At 37.9% G+C, this 21,368-nt stretch overlaps 1 protein-coding gene and 1 pseudogene across 1 annotated transcript in view; one reads left to right on the top strand and one right to left on the bottom strand.

Annotated features, from left to right (window-relative positions):
• The window catches only part of Stim2 (stromal interaction molecule 2), a 180,406-nt gene that overhangs the window by 71,145 nt on the left and 87,893 nt on the right, over positions 1 to 21,368 (top strand). The gene's annotated exons all lie outside the window — the stretch shown is intronic.
• On the bottom strand, positions 1,762 to 4,128 carry LOC101604933 (annotated as a pseudogene).

The raw sequence follows: 21,368 nt of genomic DNA, 5'->3' as shown, positions 1-21,368 counted from the left end.
GGAATTTAAATGATAATCACTTATTCCCAAGTTTTCTTTATACTTTTTTAGGTAGGAAATTATCTTAATTGCCTGTCTGGAACCTAATACCTAACCCAAGACTTTGACTCGAATTTATAATGGTATCTAACCCATGTGGAAATGAGAAGATTAATAGTAATAGCCAAAAAAAAAAAAAAAAAAATTACTGAGTCTACAGACTAAGATTTTTTTTCATAACTTTTGTAATCCATCTTATTTTCACAGCTTGACTAACAAATAAAAGAAACCAGTAGATAAGTTTGTCCTTCATCAGATGATCCAAAATATTAACTATAAGCCTGTCATTTGTAAGAAACTATAATTTGTTATATTCTGACATTGGCACTTAATAAAAGGTTAACAACTAAAGTTTTTCCATAATTCTCAATACATTACAATAAAGGAGATACACAATTTAAGACTTTAAATTTGTCAATGTGATATTCCAATAATTCCATTTTTATATGCATAATTAGATCTCTAAAATTGTGGCCATTCTCCAAGACACCAACCCATATTATGCTGAACTCAGTAGAGAACTTGTCTACTTTGTAAGAAATTTATCCCAGGATGAAAGTTTCCAGAATCATAAATCCACACCCTCTCAGTGCAAGTTGTGTTAACTTCCACTGCTGAAAATTTGAAGCGGAGTGCTAAAAAGAATGACCTCAAAAGGTGAACACACATTCTTACATTCTATTTATATATTTAGAAATGGAATAATATCTTGGAAAAAAATGTAGACTCAAGGTTATGGTACAATTCCAATTGTATTAAGACTTTCTCTATCATGATCTCTTGAAGTCTCTCTTTAGTGTTCTCATACTGATTCTCATGGTGAATTTAAGTAGTTATTAAGGGCCTTGTTTTGGCTTTTCAGTGGGGAACCACTTTAGCATCTTTGAATGTTAAAGGTGATCCCACAGAGCTTAAAGAGTAAAGGCAATATGGTGAAGAACAATTTAAAGTGTAATACCAAGACAACAATGATCAATACTTTGAAGTAAGATGAATAAATTAAAATTCTTGGTTAGACATTGAGGCATTCTCCATGAAGGCGTATTTGATTCCTACATACGAGTCCCAATAGGCCTATTACATTTGTTTATTGGAGACACTGCAAGTTTAAGGTAAATTACAATCCTTGGCAATGAAGTTACTGTTATAGGCAATGTCTTTTATTGTTCCATCTGGCACTTGCTAACACCATTCTTGAAGAACCTAGAAATGAAGGTCAATCACTCTGTTTGTCAGTAACAGAACCCAATGAAAAACAGAATTTGCAAAATGACCAAGAAATTCTGGTTCATCACTCTTTCTGTATGTAATGGTTCCTTCAAGATCAGAAACACAACTCTTCCATCTATGATAGCTTTCCAACTAAGAGAGAGTAAAGAAAATAAAGTTTACCCTACCCCCAAAATTGTCATTCATACTGGTAAAAGAGCCAGTCTTATTAGCAGCTAGATATTGCACTGCCTTTCATTCTGTGTACAGTCAGGGTCCAGTGAAAGTGGCACACTCATGGTGTAAGTGATGAATGACATGGCCGGCTCAAGAGTGAAGACAGTATATGGAGGGACAAGAAACATGTCAGCACTAGTCACACATCCAGTTGCAGAAATGTGACTTCCAGAGGTTCAAATTCATCACTTTCAGCTGCATGAAGTTGTGTGTCGTCTGCGTCTGTCTTGCTGCTCTCCTGGGATTCATCTGTTTCCATGATTTGTTGTTCTTGGGTTATTGCCTCCTCATCATCTGGAAGATAGCGCTTATCAATTGCCTTTTTAATTTGATTATTGGCTCCTTTAGGATCTAAATCCCTAGTCCAAGAGAAATTCATCAGGGCAAGATGCGTCTGACCTACCTTCTCGTAAACCTTTCCTATTAAGAAGTAAACAAGCAATTCTTTGGGAACAATTTGTTTCAATTCTTCAAGTTCTTGTAAAGCAGACTTGTATTTTTCATTCTCAAATAAAACTGAGGCTCTGTGAAATTTGCATCAATAACAGTGGCTTTGTTTAGGGTATCCAAAACCTCAGATTTTTTTGAGTGCATGCTGAACAACTCCAATGTGGCAAAGTAAAACTGAACGTTGAGCGTTGATACCAAGTGCTTTTTGGAAATGCATTTCTGCAAGGCTGAATTTTTCTTGCTTGTAATATATCATTCCTAAGCCATACCATGCATTATAATGTCTAGGATTTACTCTGATAGCATTTTGAAAACATGCTAATGTTTTGTCTAGTTCTTCAGTTAACACAAACTCATGCCCTAACAGAGTATAGGCATAAACATAATTGGGATCAACCTGGATAGCTGTCTGGAAGAATTTAATTGCAATATCATGTTCACGTTGCAGACTGAAACAATTCCCTGCAGTACCCCAAGCCTCTGGTGAATTTTTATCCATGTCTGTTAAATCTTTTGAAAGAACAGAAAGAGCAACATCTTTCTGAAGGTGCCAAAGTGTTGTAGAGTATATCTCCATACCTTCAACTCTGTGATTCTCAATCCTCCTAACGTCTGAGAATATTCTTTCAGCTTGCATGTATTCTGAAAGTTCAAAATAAGCCCTTCCAATTTGGCACAATACCCAACCAGTATTGTAGTGGTGAGAAGGAAGGTGACTCAGAATATTTATAGCTTCTTTGCAGTTCTGTGAACACAAAGCTAAATAACCTTTCCCCATTTCACGAAGAAGGCTCATCAAACCTGCTGCTGCTGCTTTTTTGTAAGTTAAAAGCCTGGATTTGAGGTGTGATTGTGGACATTATCCCTTCTGAAATAATGGAAGAATACAGTTTTGTAATTTCCAAGCTATCATTTATGCTAGGTTGAGTTGTTCCTCCTTTATTAGCTTTGCTTTTTGTTTTTCTGTTTGGGATTTTAGGTGGAAACTTCATTTTTAATTTTTTCTATTCTCCTTGGTTGTAGAGCTGTCACTAGTAAAAAGGTGTTAACTTCTTCGAGGCCGGGCGTTTGGGGGAGATGTAATAGTGGGACTCAATACCTGAGCTGTTGTACTTGTTTGTGGGCCAGAACTTTGTGTTTGTGCAACAAGAATTGGGTGACCTCTCGACTATTTCCACTTTGTGAAGACTGACTTGGTTCCAGTTTGGCCCAGTCTGGCAACAGACTTTTTTGTAGGGGCTCTGGTGGATGGCACATCAATTATAGGTATATTAGTGTAGTTTTGTAAATAGGATCTATCTCCAGGACTTGGGGTTTCTAATGGCAAAATCTCAAAATTTGGGATTAATGGGCTAAGAGCTGTTGGTCCTCCTAATAAACTTGGACCAGTTTTTGGTTTATTTTGAACCTGTTTAGATAATATGGAAGTACTGGTTCCAAGAGGGACAATATCTGGTGAAATTACAGCTGAATCCGTATAAGACACTGAGGAATCTGTATTCAAGGAGTACTTTGAATTGGAAGAGTCTAAGTTCAGTCTGTTTAATTCAGTTGTGTCCTGGGGTGTTTCTGTAAGAACTGTCTCAGGCTGTCTATGAGATAAACTGTGACTGGATACTAGTGTGGGACAAGAGTTGGGCAGACAGTTGCTAGAGTTTTGTATAGATGTTAACTTAAATGTTTGGTCAGGATCTGGCTTTTCACCTATTTCACACAGTGATTCAAAGGGAGACCAGAAGAAAGGATTTAAATAAACTTAAGGCTTTTTTGGTAACTTTCTGATCCTTTGACAAGTCGATCTGTCTTGCAATATACATGTCCCAACAAAGAAAGAGTAAAGCAAGCTGAATCACAGTAACAGTATTGTCATGGCTTTTTTGCTTATTTAACACTCCACCAGATAAGATTTGTTCCCCTTCTGCAAGCTTGCTGAGATCAACACAACATTTTGCAAGCAGGTATTTACACTGTGTTGTGGCACAACTGTGTCCTTTCAAGAGTCTATATGCTTTATATTACCTTTCCTGAGTGGTAATAACAGGTTGACAACAAAAACAAGGCTTCTTCTGAATGTACTTCTGCGTACAGTCGTTCTGCAAGGAAAACTGCATCTCGTTAAGTGTAGTGGTTGAGTGCTTGCCATATAGCAGCCTGGACAGGTTCCTGAAGCACCGTCATCCTCGAGGCTCAGGCCCACTTTATGCAGTGCCTCTGGCACCTCACCCCCACCCCCAACCGTAGCGGCTCTGGCCTGGCCAGCCTCAGCTCATTTCGGCAGTGGCATTTTAAAGATAAATAAAGAAACCTAGTGTCTGTACTAGACTTGTCATTTCATGGACTAACACATATTGACATGTCATGAAAGAATTCAGACATGAGAAAAGACATGGAAAATCAGTGATTTTAGGCTGGCGTGACCCATGGATATCAATAAAGTGAGGCATCAGTGTAAATCACAGAAAACTGGTTGGGCAGTAGGGAGAATGAGTGCATCTCTGTACCACAGGTGAATAATACTAAAAGGACAGCTTCTAGAATTCCCTAATTTTTTCATATCTGTTCTTAAAAACTTAGCTTACTGAGGTATAAAGGAGAGCTTAGAAACAACAAAAAATGTCTTTTCATCATGGTGATGCTCACAGATTCTTAGATATTGAAATCTTTCCTCCAAATGGGTGAGTGCAAATTGAAAAAACTGAGGGGTGCTTGGTAGATTTGATACAAACATACAGCTCTGGTTCCAATAAGAACCTTCAAATATTATTGTTACATCACATAATGCTTCTTAGAACAGCAAAAAATGAAGGCACTTTGCAGAGACCAAAATTCTCTAAAACTATATTTGTCCAAAGTATTATTTTTAATATTTAATTAATTAATTTATTTGAGAGAGACAGAGAAAGGGGCAGAAAGAGAGAAACTTTAAAACTCTAAACCTAGTTCTGTTTTCCTATTTTAAAAAAATATATTTATTCATTTATTTGAGAGAGAGAGAATAGGTGCACCAGGGTCTCCAGCCACTGCAAGTAAAATCCAGACCACATGTACCACCTTGTGTATGTGGTTTATAGGAAACCAAACATGAGTCCTTTGGCTTTGCATACAAGTGCCTTAACTGCTAAGCCATCTCTCCAGCTCCTCCAAACTAGTTTTTAATTATGTACCTTATTAGTAGAAGTAATTTGTTAGTTTGTACTCAAGATCTTTTGAAACTCAACAACTCACCAGAATGTGCTATGCACCAAACAATTTTGTCATTTTGGTAACTACGGGAGCTGAAACTATCCAGAATGATGCAGGGTCTAGGTGTATGTGTTGCAGGGTTGTGGAAAACGCTTTGGGCACTCTGATATGTAGTATTTATGGAGAGAGGAAGTATAAAGATCATCATAATCAAGCACTTGGGCCTCAAGGGAGAAAACAGAAAAAGGGATGGGCATAGAAGAGAGAAATTGCTCTAAGGGATATGTCAAACTGTGCTTCCTGGACAAGCAGCATTAATTCCACACGGCATTTGTTAGAAGGCAAATTCTTGAGCAATATCCTAACACTGCTTAGTCAGAAGTCAGGAAGGAGCACCAAGCAGTTTTTTGTTTGTTTGTTTGTTTGTTTGGTTTTTGGTTCTTGGTTTTTTGTTTTTTGAGGTAGGTTCTCACTCTAGCGCAGAGTGACCCTGGGATTCACTATGTAGTCTCAGTATGGCCTTGAACTTGTGATCCTCCTACCTCTGCCTCTTGAGTGCTAGGATTAAAGGCATGAACCACCAAGCAATGTTTTAATAGGTCTGAGAGTGATTATATCTGATGAAGTTTGAAGGCTGCTTTCTGGACACCTGATAGTGACAGAAACGGACCTTTTTCTGAATGCACAGCATATCTACCAATATTATTTTCTTAAGATTGAATCTGTAAAGAAATAGTTCACGACTTTTCATGCTGCAATAAATTCTGTGGTTATTTTTGTGTTAAACTTTGATAACAGTTTTATAATCTGAAGCACAGGGCTCATGTTTGACTATTGTGATAGTCTTACCAAAGATGTTTTCTGCACTTACATGTTGTGATTTTACTTTTTTTTTTGCACATTTTACCCTAAACTTTCCTTTTTACACACTTTAGGAAAATATGAACAGACAGCTATTATAGAGCATGGTTTGACTTTTTTTCTGAAGAACAGTTGTTTTATTTTGTTGAAGTAAGATGGTTTATGACCCAAATGATTAAGAACCATTGTGTAAGGTATTAATGCAGATCTTTAAAAAGTCTTAGTACTTTATGGTTAGATCTAGAAATTCTTATTTAAATTGTAAAATTTTTACTCTGCCCTAGCATTTATTCCGTTGAGTACCCAGCCTCATTTTTGATATCTTGTCAATTGTAGTACCCTTTACTGAACTTTGTCTTCAGTGTCAATGCATTTCCACTTCATTTAACAACTGTTGTCTAATAAAAGACATTTGAAGAACTGATTGGCCCTGAGTATTTCTAGCTATTTGTCTGCTTGTCTGTCAGAGCAATCACTGCAGAAACCAAGATTCTTTTTACCCACCAGCTTCAGGAGCTTTCATCACAGACCATTTGGAAAGCACCATGAGCATTCCATCTTTCAGTTACATGTGTTTTGAGTAGGCATTTCTGATAAATGAGGGACTTAAAAACCATAGTATTCTTTTTTGTGGAATGATGTGCTTAAAATGGCAAATACATTTTTACACGTAACCCATTTAATATCTAATGACATTTGTTGTTAATATTTTTGGCAAGTCCATATAAGAATACATTTTCATCTTCAGGGGACATTTCAGCAAGGCGGGGGAAGGGATGGTAGAGCAGAGGCTGGGCATCACTTCTTGCTATAGCAGCTGTCAGAAAGCAGCAAGAGTGAGCTGAGCTCTGGGAAAGGGGAAGCTGGGTTATAACACCCCAAAGCTTGCTTCCAGCCCCATACCTCCAGCTTCCCAAACTGCCACCATCTGGGGACCAGGCATTCAAAACATAAGAGTTTAAAAATTGATCTGCTCACAAAGAAATAAAGACATTATATACAATAATTTTTAAAAATTTTTTATTTATTTATGAGAAAGAAGCAGATAGAGAAAGAGAATGGGTGCACCAGGGCCTCCAGCCATTGCTAATGAACTCCAGATGCATGCACCATTGTGCATTTGGCTTATGTGGGTTCTGGGGAATCGAACCTAGGTTCTTTGTAGGCCAGCACCTTAACTGCTAAGCCATTCCTCCAGCCCACCAATTTCTTTTTTTCTTTTTTTAAAATTTTTGTGAGGGAGAGCGAGTGCACACCGGAGCCTTTCAGCTGCAGTGAATGAACTTCAGATGTGTATGCCCCCCCCCCCCTTGTGCATATGTGCGACCTGGAGATTCAAACAAGCATTGTTAGGCTTTGTAGGTAACTGCTGAGCCATCTGTCCAGCCCAAATTGTTTGTTTGTTTGTTTGTTTATTTATTTATTTATTTATTTGAGAGCGACAGACACACACACACACACACACACACACACACAGAGAGAGGGGGGGGAGAGAATGGGCGTGCCAGGGCTTCTAGCCTCTGCAAACGAACTCCAGACACGTGTGCCCCCTTGTGCATCTGGCTAATGTGGGACCTGGGGAACCGAGCCTCGAACCAGGGTCCTTAGGCTTCACAGGCAAGCGCTTAACTGCTAAGCCATCTCTCCAGCCCTCAAATTGGTTTTTAATAATACAAAAATCATATCTGTCACTTTTATCACAATTTGACACATGCAGAAATTCCAACTTAGTCATCTGAACAATCATGATCACAAGCTTGTGTCATGATCACACTGACGCCAAATTGTCATACTTGACACATGGAAGATGTATTCAAAATATTTCATATACTAAACAGTGCAATAGTCTCTGTATGTATAAATGCTGGTTATAATAGTTTTTGTTCTACTTGACTAAAAGTATGTATTGTTAGCACTAAGTGTGCTAAATCCTACAGTAGTTCAGGAATTTGTCACCATGTGTAAAGAAACCCAAAATGTACTAAGTACAACTATAAAAGCCAGGGACAGTTACTGCCATGAAGATTTGTCCTTACCTACTTTTTTACTAGGTATGAGTCTCTGTAAGAAGCTCCTCTGGCCAAGGCTCAGAGACACAGTAATTTATGGACATCAACATAATATTTGATAATAAACACAAATATTTAGGAGATATGTCCATTCAACAGAACAACAGTAGTAATTTCCCTGCTAGGGCCTATGATCATCCCAGCAAAAGGCTTTTGACAGCAACCGACTAGTAAACTGGGAAGGAGGATCCTGCAATATGAGATCTGTTAGCACTCAGGAGGCAGAGGTTGGAGGATCGTTAAGAGGTTGAGGCCAGTTGAGACTACATAGTGAATTACAGGTCAGCCTGGACTAGAGTGAGACCCTACCTTGAAAAACTCAAAACAAACAAACAAAAAAAGAATAATCAAAAACTTCAACAATCATGTCATGTCATCATGGAATAGTCTTCAATCAGCAGGTTTGTCTGTTTCTGGGAGTTTGTTCAACTTCCCTTTTCATCTAGGAAATCTTTACTGCCTTTTTATTTTCCATAGGTTACATGTTAATTACACATTTTCATTAAATTTCAGTAATTTCTCAACCAGGCATGATGATTCATGCCTGTAATCCTAGTACTCTTTAAGGCTGAGGCAGGATTTACATGAGTTTGAGGCCATCCAGGGCTATTTAGTGAGTACTATGTCAGTCTAGACTACAGGGTAAAAAAAAAAAAGAAACCAACAGAAATGAAAAAATATTTCTCATCTTATTCCATTGAATTTTAACTTACCTCAACCAGTATTTCATATTCAATATTGCTACAGACTGGAAGGGCAGAGGAGTAGGCGTGTGAATCAGGACAGTGCATCTGTACTTCTCTCGTCTGTACTGCCAGTCCTGCTCTTCTTCTCCCCCTTCTTTGAGAGTTTTCAGGATCACAGTATGGCATTGGACTTATCTAACATATTTTGGAGAGTTTAGCAGACTTCACAGATTGTCTTTTTTTCTAAAAGATGTCTAAATTTAAGTTTGCACAGAATCTATCCCCATTTCACAAATGAATTAAATACAATTGTACTTTAGTGTAACCTTAACACTATAAGCCTTATATTGCAGATATTACAGATGGAGTGACCATATAATTTATCATCCAAACTGAGATGCTTTTGAGTATGAAGAAGAGTGCTATTAATAATTACACTTAAGACAGCAGGTGTAAATGCAGCCTGTCCCAGGCAGGGAGCCATAAAATTATCCTCACCATATGGTTTATCATAACTTCACAATGTCTCACTCTCTTACTGACTTGTTCTTAAATTGTTCTAAGCATTGTGTCAGGATTTGTACTATTATTAAAGTTTATATCTCTCTCAATGCTGAGTAGTCTTGAGTCTTTTCATATAGTATAAATTGTTTTCTAGTAACATGGCATAACTACTCATAAAAGAATTCCTCTTTCTTTCTTAAAGTTACATGATATTTTATTCCTTAGAAATAATGTAGTCGATGGTCATACCACCTTGAATGCCCCCAAACTTTTCTGATCTCAGAAACTAAGTAGTATCAGGCCGGGTTAATATTTAGATGGGTGAAATGTAGCAGCAGAATATAAAAATTGGGCTGGAGAGATGGCTTTGTGGTTAAAAGCACTTGTTTGCAAAGCCTGACAGCTGAGGTTCTGTTCTCCAGTACCCATATAAAGCCACATGCATGAGGTGGTTTGGTGTATCTGGAGTTGGTTTGCAGTGGCAGGAGTTCCTAGCACACCCATATTCTCTCTCTGTCTCCCAAATAAACCATTTTTATAAAAGAAAATGTTAGGGCCAGAAAGATGGCTCAGTGGTAAAGAGTGCTTGCTGCTTAAGCCAGAAGGCCTGTCAGGCTAGAGACGATCAAATTTGACTCCTCAGAGCCCATGTAAGAAACTGAGTTTGGCCAAGCATGTCTGTCACCTCAGCCTATAAACTGGAACATCATTGGGGCTTGCTGAAGGACCAACAGGTCAGGGTTGAGGGAGAGACCCACCTCAAGGAAATATGCAGGTAAGAGATGTGATAAAGACACCAGTGTTCTCTGGCCTCTACACGTGCACATGGGGTGTGCACCTGTTTTCACACCACACCACACATGTACTCTACACAAACATTTGCCAACAAATTATGCATCAGGCACGTAACATGATGATTTAATGTATGTGTACATTGTGAAATGATTTCTATAGTCAAGCTAATTAATACATCATTAAGTCATATCAGAGAATGCAAACTTTCAGTTTTAAGATACAATGTAAGCTGGGCGTGGTGGCACATGCCTTTAATTGTAGCACCTAGGAGGCAGAAGTAGGTGGATTGCTGTGAGTTTGAGGCCACTCTGAGACTACATAGTTAATTCCAGGTCAGCCTGAGCTAGAGTGAGACCCTACCTTGAATCCCCCACCCCCCCAAAAAAAAGATACAATATGCTTTGGGAATATAATGTACATCTGGTGACTTCAATTAATAACTGTATATATTGTATGCAAGTCATTTTTTTTTTTTTTTGAGGTAGGGTCTCACTCTAGCCCAAGCTGACCTGGAATTCACTATGTAGTCTCAGGGTGGCCTCGAACTCACGGTGATCCTCCTACCTCTGCCTCCCAAGTGCTGGGATTAAAGGCATGCGCCACCACGCCCAGCTTGCAAGTCATTTTTGTTAAGGAATTAGATTTTTAAGTATTCTTATGCCACCCCACAGGAGTGGGACTCAAGTTTTATAGTTAGGTGGCATAGCGTTTGCCTAGCATGCACAAGATCAAGGCTTGATTTCTATCACTGACAAAACAAAGGAACCAAATTTCATATTTGAGGAATTTTATATAGTTGGCTTTTTTTTTTTTTTCCTGTAAACATGTTCAGTATTTGGCTTGCTGGAATTTCTCTAAGAGTTTAGACCTGCATTCATTAACCATAGTGTTCAGAGAAGGTGGTTTTGCTCTATCTACAAAGCTGTTGGAGTGTTCCTGAAGGTAAAGTACTGTGCTGTCTGAGGAAGATGTACGGTCATTTTTACAGTCCCACAATATGTGATGATGAATGGTTGATGGAGGATGTGTGTTGTGTGATTACTTAGCAGTGTTGGTTAAGATACGTAGGACAAATGTTCTCTGTGGTAGAGGAGGAGACTTGAGACGGAGATTTAGTGACTTCTGTCACGTAGTGTTTGTATAAGGAGAACTGGGATTAAAGCTCAACTATTCCATGTCTGGTTCATTCTCTGTGACATGCTTAAACACAGATCCAAATTGACATGTTGGTTTGTTTACTTTCAATTTATATACAGTTTGAACCATGGAAACCAGATGAATGTCTGTATATATGTTCTTCAACTGTGTTTTCTATTGATGAACTTAGATTTGGTTTGAAACCTTTGGGCATTGATGTTAGTTCATTGACTTCAATCTCTTGTTTGCTATTTTGGCTTGAAACTTACCATACATACTGACTTATATCTTGAGTGTTAGCTAAAGCTGGTAAATCCATTTTACCTTAATCCTAAGATTACTTTTCCCCTTGTTAATCCTATGCTATAGTTAGGCCATCACAGCAGAGCCAAACAACTGTGGGCTGAAACTACCAAAACTATGAGCCAAAATAAACCTTTCCTTCTTTAAGTTGATTTCTCTGTTAGTAGGCATAGTCATGGAAAGCTAACTAAATACACAGCCTTCTTTACGCTTCCTATCCTGACCTTTCTGAGTCTGGCTTGCCTTGACACTACAGGATTACTGATGACTGGTTTGTGGTACCACTATGAGTCTTACACTAATCTTACTGGGCCTAGAGGGTAGAAACTGATGAGAACCTTTGTGTAGATGAACAAATATTTTGCCTTGATCCTGAATGTTTAAAACAGTTGATAAATATTTGAGAGTCTTTCACTTTAATTACTAATACTTGCTAAATAACCCTTACAGATTTATTTTCATATCATTTAAGTAAACCCTAAGGTTTCAAATAACTAGAGAAGTGTAGCAGTTTTGTATTATTCTCATCTCTTCTTCTTTTCCCTAGCTTCTTTGAGGGCTTAGGAAATATCTACCATTCTTGGTCATTCCATTAAATGTAAAACACATGAATGTTTTGAAGTTCTAATTTATATGTAATATTTTAGTAAGCATGGGGCAGAATAATTTCATGAGTATAAAATTTCATGAGTTTTCCAGCCAGTAGATCACATAATGGCAGCAATACAAGAAAATACTCATTCTGGCAACTTCAGTTCTAGGAATCAGAAGGAAACATGGAAGTGCTTTTGTGTTTCAGAGTAGAAAATGCATACCTGTTTAGGGAGAGTCAGGAAAAGCCTACTGTTGAGTTATCTTCTCATTGCATTCTTGAGGGAAACTTCATGATGACAGGGGACAGCATGCCATGAACAGAGGCTGGACATCACCTCTGCCACGGCAGGTGGAAAACAGTAGTAGGAGAGCGAGCCAACTCACATTCACAAGTTAGGGCTAATAAATCTCAAGGTCCACCCCTACAACATACCATCTCTAGCAGTGCTTCACCTCCCAAATTGCCACCAGCTAGTGACCAAGATTCAGAACACATGAGTTTATGGGGACCATCTCATTCAAACCACTATACCTGGTATAGAGCCCTTGATCTGGACCCTGTGAAATGGCTGTAGGTTTTACAGGTTTAGATGACCTGAAGGACATTCCATGAAGTGGGGTTAGGATAGGGAAAAGCAGTAGAATGCAAGTGTAATGTGGTAAGGAAATGTGAAATTATTGAGAACAGAATTGAAAAGAACCTGGTGTTTTGTGATTTTGTCTACTCCAGTTTCTTGTCTTGATTGCATCTTTTTCTTTCTAGAAATTTCATGCAGGCTTGTGGATTTAATTTTCACTGTTGTGCATATCCATTTTGACTTGTAGCCACAGTTTTGCTCTCAAAGTTGGTCTGCTAGGATCTCCAACTCATTGTCTTAAATGCTAACACAACATATGGTTTCTTCTTATTTTCCTTTCTAGAAAGCCTTATGTTGAACTAATCATTGGTTTCCTTAAACACAAGCAAACCAACAGCAGTCTTTGTTATTTTATAGTGACATGCTAAACTTAACACAATTTGTGACAGTACTGCAGTCTTAAATTCTCTGCCTTTAGGTCTTTTTTCTCTTGAGTTGTTCAGTTTCACTATTTTTGTACTTTCCTTTCTATTGCTTGATAGAAAAAACAAAACAAAACAAAACAAAAAACAAACAAAAACCCTTAAATGGAATCTCCACAGTCTAGTGGTCTCAAACTTCATGTGTGTTAGAATTGCCAGAGGACCTGTTACGACACAGATGGTTCAGCCCACACTCAGTGTCTGATTCATTTGGTCTTGGATGAGACCCAGTAGTTTATGGTTTTAACAAGTTCCTGGGTGACGGTGATCCTGCTGTTCCAGTGGCAGACTCTGAGACTCACTGCAATGATCTACCAGGTACAGTCTAGGCTTCTTAGTTTGGCATTCCATGATGTTTTCTAGTTAGTCATAGTCTACCTGTCTAGCCTTAACCATTTTCTACATGTCTTCTTTCATGTAATCTTTTTTTAAAATTTTTATTAGCATTTTCCATGATTATAAAAAAATATCCCATGGTAATCCCCCCCCCCCACTTTCCCCTTTGAAATTCCATTCTCATTCATATTACCTCCCCATCTCAATCATTGTACTTACATATATACAATGTCAACCTATTAAGTACCCTCCTCCCTTCCTTTCTCTTCCCTTTATGTCTCCTTTTTAACTTACTGGCCTCTGCTACTAAGTATTTTCCTTCTCACGCAGAAGCCCAATCATCTGTAGCTAGGATCCACATATGAGAGAGAACATGTGGCGCTTGGCTTTCTGGGCCTAGGTTACCTCACTTAGTATAATCCTTTCCAGGTCCATCCATTTTTCTGCAAATTTCATAACTTCATTTTTCTTTACTGCTGAGTAGAACTCCATTGTATAGATGTGCCACATTCATGCAATCTTTATCCTCACCAAAGTGAGCTACTTAATTTTTTTTTTTTTTTTTTTTACATTTCTCTCTGTGTGTATGTGTGCATGTGTATGTGCCTCTTGCTACTGCAAATGAGTATCAGACACTTACACCACTTTTTGTGTATGGCTTATGTGGGAGGCTTAGGAATTGCATTTGGGTTGGCAGGTTTTGTAGTCAGGTGCCTTTAACTGCTGAGTCATCTTCCAGTCCTCCAAAAAGTGAACTATTAACTGCCCTTTATATTTGCCCTATATTCTTAGGTCCACAGAGCATTGCACTCATAATTTCTCTGCCTCTTCCTTTTTAAGTTTGCTTGCTAAACTGAAATCTTGTAAGATTATTAGTTTTTTTTTCCCCTTTGGTTTTTCGAGGTAGGGACTTACTCTAGCCCAGGCTGACCTGGAATTCACTATGTAGTCTCAGGGTGTCCTTGAACTCACTGCAATCCTCCTATTCCAACACACTTAGTTCTAAGATTATTAGTTTTATGATTTAATACAGATAGAACTTCAGTGTAGAGTCTTCCTTGTTTTCTTCTATTTTTTTCCTGGGCTACTGGGGTTTTGTTCAGGAAGTCTTTTCCTAGTCCTATATTGTGGAGAGTGCCTCCTATTTTTTTTGCAGGTCTTATATTGAGGTCTTTAATCCATTTAGACCTGATTTTTGTGTATGGTGAAACAAACAAATGGGTCTAATTCCATTTTTCTACATATGGTCCTCCAATTTGTCCAATACCATTTGTTGAAGATGCTGTCTTTTCTACAGCCTACATTATTGACACCTTTGTCACAACAATCAACCAGCTGTAGTTACTTGACCTAGGGTCTGGGTCTTCAGTTTTGTTACACTGGTCTGTATTTCTATATTTATTCCAATACCATGCTGTTTTTGTCACTATGACTTTGTCATGAGGCTTTAGATTTGGTATGGTGATACCACCAGAGGTGTTTTTTTCTTGTTTTGTTTTGTTTTTTAGGATATGTTTGGATATCTGAGGCCTTCTGCCATTTCATAAGAATTTTGAGATCATTTTTTCAGTCTCTGTGAAGAATGATGTTGGTAATTTTATTGGTCATAGTTTTTGAGACTTTGAAGTGTTCCATTCCTGGCCCTTCTGGCTTTCATAGTTTTCATTGAGAAATCTGATATAATTCTGATGGGATTGCCTTTGTACATTTTGAGTTGTTTCTCTCTTCTTGCTTTAGCACTCTCTCTTTGTTTTCATTGTTAAGAATTATGATGTGTCTTGGAGAGTTTCTTCTCTGGTCCTGTCTGTTTGATGTTCTGTGGGCTTCTTGTATATGGATGGGCCTCTCTTTTGAGAGATTCAGATATTTTTCTTCAATAATTTTGTTGAATATGTTCTTTATGCCTCTGGTCTGGATTTCCTCTCCTTCTGGTTTACCCATGATCTGCTGTTTGGCTGCTTTAGGGTTTCCCACAGTTCCTTCGTATTCTGTTTACTTGATTATTTAAACTTAGCAGTATTTTTTTTCCTCCTGATCAATTCTTCTGTCTTGTTTTCCAGGTCAGAGTTCTTTCTTCTACATGAGTAAATCTGTTGGTGAGGGGTTCTAGAGAGGTTTTTATATTTTCTATTTGATCTTTCTTTTCTGTTGTGTTATTTTGCATCATGTCCATCTCTTTTTTTGAGGTACAATTTTAGATTTTCTTGATGAATCTGGGAGTTAGTTCTTGCATTTGATCAAGTCTTCATAAGCTTAATCAACTGGTTGTTGAGATCTTCCATTTCTTGACATATTTTCAATTTATTCATATATCTTTGGAGGGTTCTAATGTTTTCTTCAATCAAATTAAGCCTACTGTCAAAAACTGAATGCTCGGGCTGGAGAGATGGGTTAGCAGTTAAGTGCTTGCCTGTGAAGCCTAAGGGCCCCTGTTCTAGGCTTGATTCCCCAGGACCCATGTTAGCCAGATGCACAGGGGGCGCACGTGTCTGGAGTTCGTTTGCACTGGCTGGAGGCCCTGGCTTGCCCATTCTCCCCCACCCCCATCCGGCTCATTCTCTCTGTCTGTCCCTCTCAAATAAATAAATAAAGCAGAAAAAAAAGCTGAATGCTCTAGGAGATGATTCTGTTTAATTTCATTGATACAATTGTTGGTTCTTTGACAGTTTGCTTGAAGTTCAGAGATTTTTTTTTTTTTTTTGATCAGGGTCTCATTGGTTGTGCTTTCATTTCGGGAATGAATTTCAGTTGATATCTCTTTGATTTCATTGGAGACTTTCATCGTAGGATTAGACATCCTTGGTGTAGTATAAATATGGTGATGAGGGGAATTTCTTCTTGTAATTAGCAACCTAAGAAGCCAATACTACCTAAATGTTTATAAATAATTTTCATGTTCAAAGAAATGAATTACAGTTAGCTTCTTTGAGCCTTACTTACAGAATCATTTTAAAGTCTTTTATCTCCCCTTAAAAGTCAGTAAGTTATTCTCTCTCTTGTTCTCTGCCTCTTTCTCTCCCGCTCTCTCTCTGGCTCTCAAATAAATTAAAAAAATATATATATTTAAAAAAAAAGGGCTGGAGAGATGGCTTAGCGGTTAAGCGCTTGCCTGTGAAGCCTAAGGACCCCGGTTCGAGGCTCGATTCCCCAGGACCCACGTTAGCCAGATGCACAAGGGGGCACATGCGTCTGGAGTTCGTCTGCAGTGGCTGGAAGCCCTGGCATGCCCATTCTCTCTCTTGTTCTCTGCCTCTTTCTCTCCCACTCTCTCTGTGGCTCTCAAATAAATAAATAAAAAAATATATATTAAAAAGTCAGTAAGTTATAAAGACACTTAAAAATTGCACTAAGTTGCAGATTAATAAGATCACTTAACAATTGATTTCTTTAATATCCCTAGAGATTAGCAGTATATCTAGAAGTAATATTGTTTTAATAGATAAAGTCCTACCTGTCTAATAAAATACATTTCTTTAAAGCTTGTTGATTTTAATATTTTTTGATATATTTTTCATAGAATTTAGTTACACAGTTTCTGAATTTTGAGATTTGGCACCCCTGTGTATTCACATATAACATAATACAGAGATTTTCGATGTGCAGTTTGAGGAATTTTAAATATGTACATACCGATATATCTGTTCCCTTGATTTGAGATATAGAACATCGTGATCTTCATGGTTTTCTTTTGTAGAAGACAATGATTATAGAGCTTTCTATGTTGCTATATTATATAATCAGTTTAACTCTCTGTTCCTTCTTTATTCCTCATGGTTTGTGGTGTGCTTAAGTCTTCTGCTAGTGATCTAATCCTGACCAAAGCTGTCAGAATTGGGTTAGAGAAGTTTTTCTGTCTCACGGTCAGAGACCACTTAGCCCCTGGGAGCTTGGTTTGCATTTTGTCCCTAAACTCTTCCCTCACTGTAGCCTGTTGATTCTCTGTTCATGAGCTCTCTTCCCTCACTCTAGCCTGTTGATTCCCTGCTTATGAACTTTCTTCCTAACTCTAACCTCTTGGTTCTCTGCTCTTGTTCTTTGCAAAGCGAATGCATTTGCTCTGTACTTGACCTCCTCTCTTTTCCCTGTTTCAGAGCAGTGCTTCAGGAATTGTCTTCTAGACAGTAGATGACTGGTAACTTTTTTTTTTTGCCTGAACATCTGGCTTAAATAAACATGCCATTTTTTTTTTTTTAATGAGAGAATGGGGTGGGGGGCACTGGCACACCAGGGCCTCCAGGCACTGCAATCAAACTCTAGAGGCACGTGCCATCTAATGTGTGTGTGACGTTGTGCTTGCACCACCTTGTGTGTCTGGCTTACGTGGGATCTGGAGAGTCAACCATGAGTCCTTAGGCTTTGTAGGCAAGTGCTTTAACCACTAAGCCGTGTCTCTAGCCCTTTTTCTTAACTTTAAATGCAACAAAGTTCTCTTGAATCGCGTTTTCCCTTTGTTGGTTGTCTCCTTGCCTTGCTCCTTTGATTATAACTGAATTTTTTCAGAGGACTTGTTTATTTTTTCTCTTGGTTTTTCTTGAACTTACACTTTTCCCTTCATTACTCCATATAGACACTTTATGTTCACTGGTGTTGCTGTGCATTGGTCAGTTTTCATTCATTATTTCACTGACCAGCATGTTGAACATCCGTCCTTTCCTTTTCTTGACAGTCTCCTGTAGCCCAGGCTGACTTTGAACTCACTGTGTATCCAAGTATGACCTTGAACTTTGGTCCTCACGTCTCTACCTCCCATGTTCTGGGATTACAGATGTGTGTCATCATAGCCTGCCTATGCTTTTCTTTTAAAAGTACTTGTGTTTTCCACTTAGCTTTCAGGAAATTATATGCTCCCTATTTTACTTCTACTGTATGAGTTACTTCTTTTGAGTTTCCTTGTTAATTTCTTCTTTATTTCCCCTGTCCTTATACCTCTTTGCTTATTTATGTTTACCTTCATGGGGATCATGCCTAACTTTAAGGTGTTTAACTGCCCTCTGGACTCTAAGCTCTGGATTTGTGCATTTCCATTTGGATGTGTAATAGTTATCTTTAATTGAGAGAGAAATGTTGTTGAATATTGTGTCCTGGCTTTCTGCTTTACTTAGATCTTTTCTTCATTGCCTTTGTTTCTTGGTATGGTCCTAAAACTGACATTTCCTTAGGTACTTTGTGATGTCATCTGCTGTGGTTACTCATTGCCCCATCCATTTGTTTATTAAAAGTTAAAAAATTACAGTATTTTATATTCTGTTTTTCCTTCTTAATTAAACTACCTCTTTATTCAAAATTTATCTTCACTTTCAGACCGTCAGTTATTTATGCATATAAGAAAGGTGGAATAAATGTTTGATTCTTTTTCCTTCTTAAAGACTTTCAAAATAATTTCCAAGACCCCTCCAAAGGGGAAACTTAAGGTGTGTGTGTGTGTGTGTGTGTGTGTGTGTGTTTTACTCTCATGAGCTCATGGATTTAAATGAGCTTTCTGCTATTATTTTATTGTTTTGTGTTTTTTTTAAACTGGTTCTGTTGGGGCTAATAGGCTTGTAGTTGGATCCTTTGGAATCATTGTTAGTAGTCTTTGGTAGATTTGTTTTCTTCTTGTCTAGGTCAGTAGAATGCCACTCTTGTAAATGTATTTGAGCTGTTTTTCAAGGGACTTAAGGCGCAGGCACTCTCTGTTGCTGTGTTCCTTTCTGTTACAATGAGGATGCTGGCAGGAAGATGATGCTCAACAGATTCTAGACTTCCTAGCTTCCAGAACTATGAGAAAAATCAGCTTCTCTTTAAATTATAGGTATAGGTACTTGTATGTAGTAACATAAAATGGATTAAAATAAGCTGTTTGCAAAATAGACCCTGGGCAATAGTTGATTGAATTCTGTGGCATTTGTGGGAATTACCCAGGTAAAATTCCTGCAGTAAGTAAGGCAAGTTAAGAGAGTGTATGGAAATGTACATCATAAGCTCTAGTTTATTTTGCTTTTCAAATAAATGCATTCAGTATATAACAACTATCCAGATCTTGTATTAAGAGCAATTAGTTATACTCAACTGTTGTAATTTTATTAAATATCAGATAACCAATGTCAGCTTCTCTTTTTTGTATTAAGGGTAAATAGATATATACCTGATTTTTAATTTTGCTGTGATTTGTCTCTTAGGACTACACTGTTTTTGTAATTGGTAATTTTTTTTTTTATGAAATTCTACATTAGCGGCAATGGTTATTTAACATTTTAATCCTAGTGCTATAGCTGCCCTCCTGCCAGCTGTATTGGCACAAGTGTGTGGATTTGCTTTCTTATGCACATCACTTACAAAGCACATTTTTTTCTTAACAGTTTTATTGAAATATCATTGATAACTATAAGTTGTATTTCCTTACATGGTTAACATTGTCAATAATCCATCTGTATTTTTCTTCTGGCTATTGGACTTAAAAACATTTCTAGCCATGCAGGGTTTCTGGTAGGGAATTCTGTAGCTTAACTATCTGAATTTTTATTCACCTTTCTTTCTGGTTTTTGATGGGTGAGAATTCTAGGTTTCCAGTTTTTTCTTTCATAATTTACATGTCCTGCATGTTTTCTGTGTTTTATCTGATGAAAAACCCTACTGTCATCTTTGTCTTTGTTCCTCTGAAAAGTGTGCCTCCTCTGCCTCAGGTTGCTTTCATAGTTTTCCCGTTTGCCCCTGGTTTTAGGCTATTTGATTGTGATGTGTCTGTGCCATTGTCATTGTGTTCCTTCACTTGGGTATTGATAATCTTTTAGGATTTGTGAGTTCATAGTTTTGATGAAATTTGGAAAAAAGCTGGCAATGTTTTTATCTCTCCCCTCTCCTTCAGGGGCTACAATTCTACAAGTGACACTACTTAGAGTTGTTTTAATATTCACTGTTCATTTAGAATATTGTCTACTGCTTATTCTACTTAAGTTTCTTATATTTTAGTTTGTCATAAACCGTCGTTAATTCCAGTGTATTCTTCATGTCTAAAAACTTGGCTTGTATCTTTAAAAAACTTCTTAGATGTCTCCATTTAACAAGCTCCCTGAACATATCCTGTACTGTTGAGCATAAATAGTATGGCTGTGGTACCTGTTTATACACACACACACACGCACGCACGCACACACACACACACATACACACACACATTCTCTCTCTCTCTTTCACTAATTCTGTCAGCAGTGCCATTTTCAGATTGGTTTTGAGTAATCGATTTTGTAAATGTTAGGTTGTATCTTCCTGCATTTTTTCATTTTTTAAAACGTATTTTATTGTTTGAGAGAGAGAGAGAAAGAGGCAGATAGAGAATTGGCATGCCAGGGCCTCTAGCCACTGCAAACAAACTTCAGATGCATGTGCCATCTTGTGCATCAGAGTTACATTGGTTTTGGGGAATTGAACCTGGGTTCTTAGGCTTCATAGTCTAGCGTCTTAACTGATATGCCATCTCTCTGGCTCCCCATCTTCCTGTATTTTTGTGTGTCTGGCAATTTTTCGCTAGATGCCAGACATTGTAAATTATGTCTTTTTGTATGCAGGACATTTTGTGTTTTATAAATGTTCTTAAGCTTTGTTCTAGAACTGGGCCAAGTTACAGTTTAATCCTGTGGGGTCATTCTTAGAACATTTTCAGGAAGGATCAGTGTAGAGTTCAGTTGTTATTATTGACCAGTAATGAAGCAGAACCCTTTCTAGTATTCTCCCTGGTGATTCACAAGTTTTGAGGTTTTATCCCCTTTGATTGGAACAAGGACTGTTTCCCCATGTTCTTGCTTTCTCTGGTCTTTCAGACAGGCTTGCAGCAACTTTGTCAGGAGTCATCCAAAGGCTCGAAGCATCCCTCCCTAGAGGTCTAGCTACGCTCTTGCAGCTCTGCTATGTAGTTCTGAAATCTCTAGC

This window comes from Jaculus jaculus, chromosome 11 (genome assembly GCF_020740685.1).
Source record: "Jaculus jaculus isolate mJacJac1 chromosome 11, mJacJac1.mat.Y.cur, whole genome shotgun sequence".
NCBI classification, from domain to species: domain Eukaryota; kingdom Metazoa; phylum Chordata; class Mammalia; order Rodentia; family Dipodidae; genus Jaculus; species Jaculus jaculus.
Note: the sequence above shows the minus strand (reverse complement) of the source record. Positions and strands in the feature narration are given on the sequence as shown.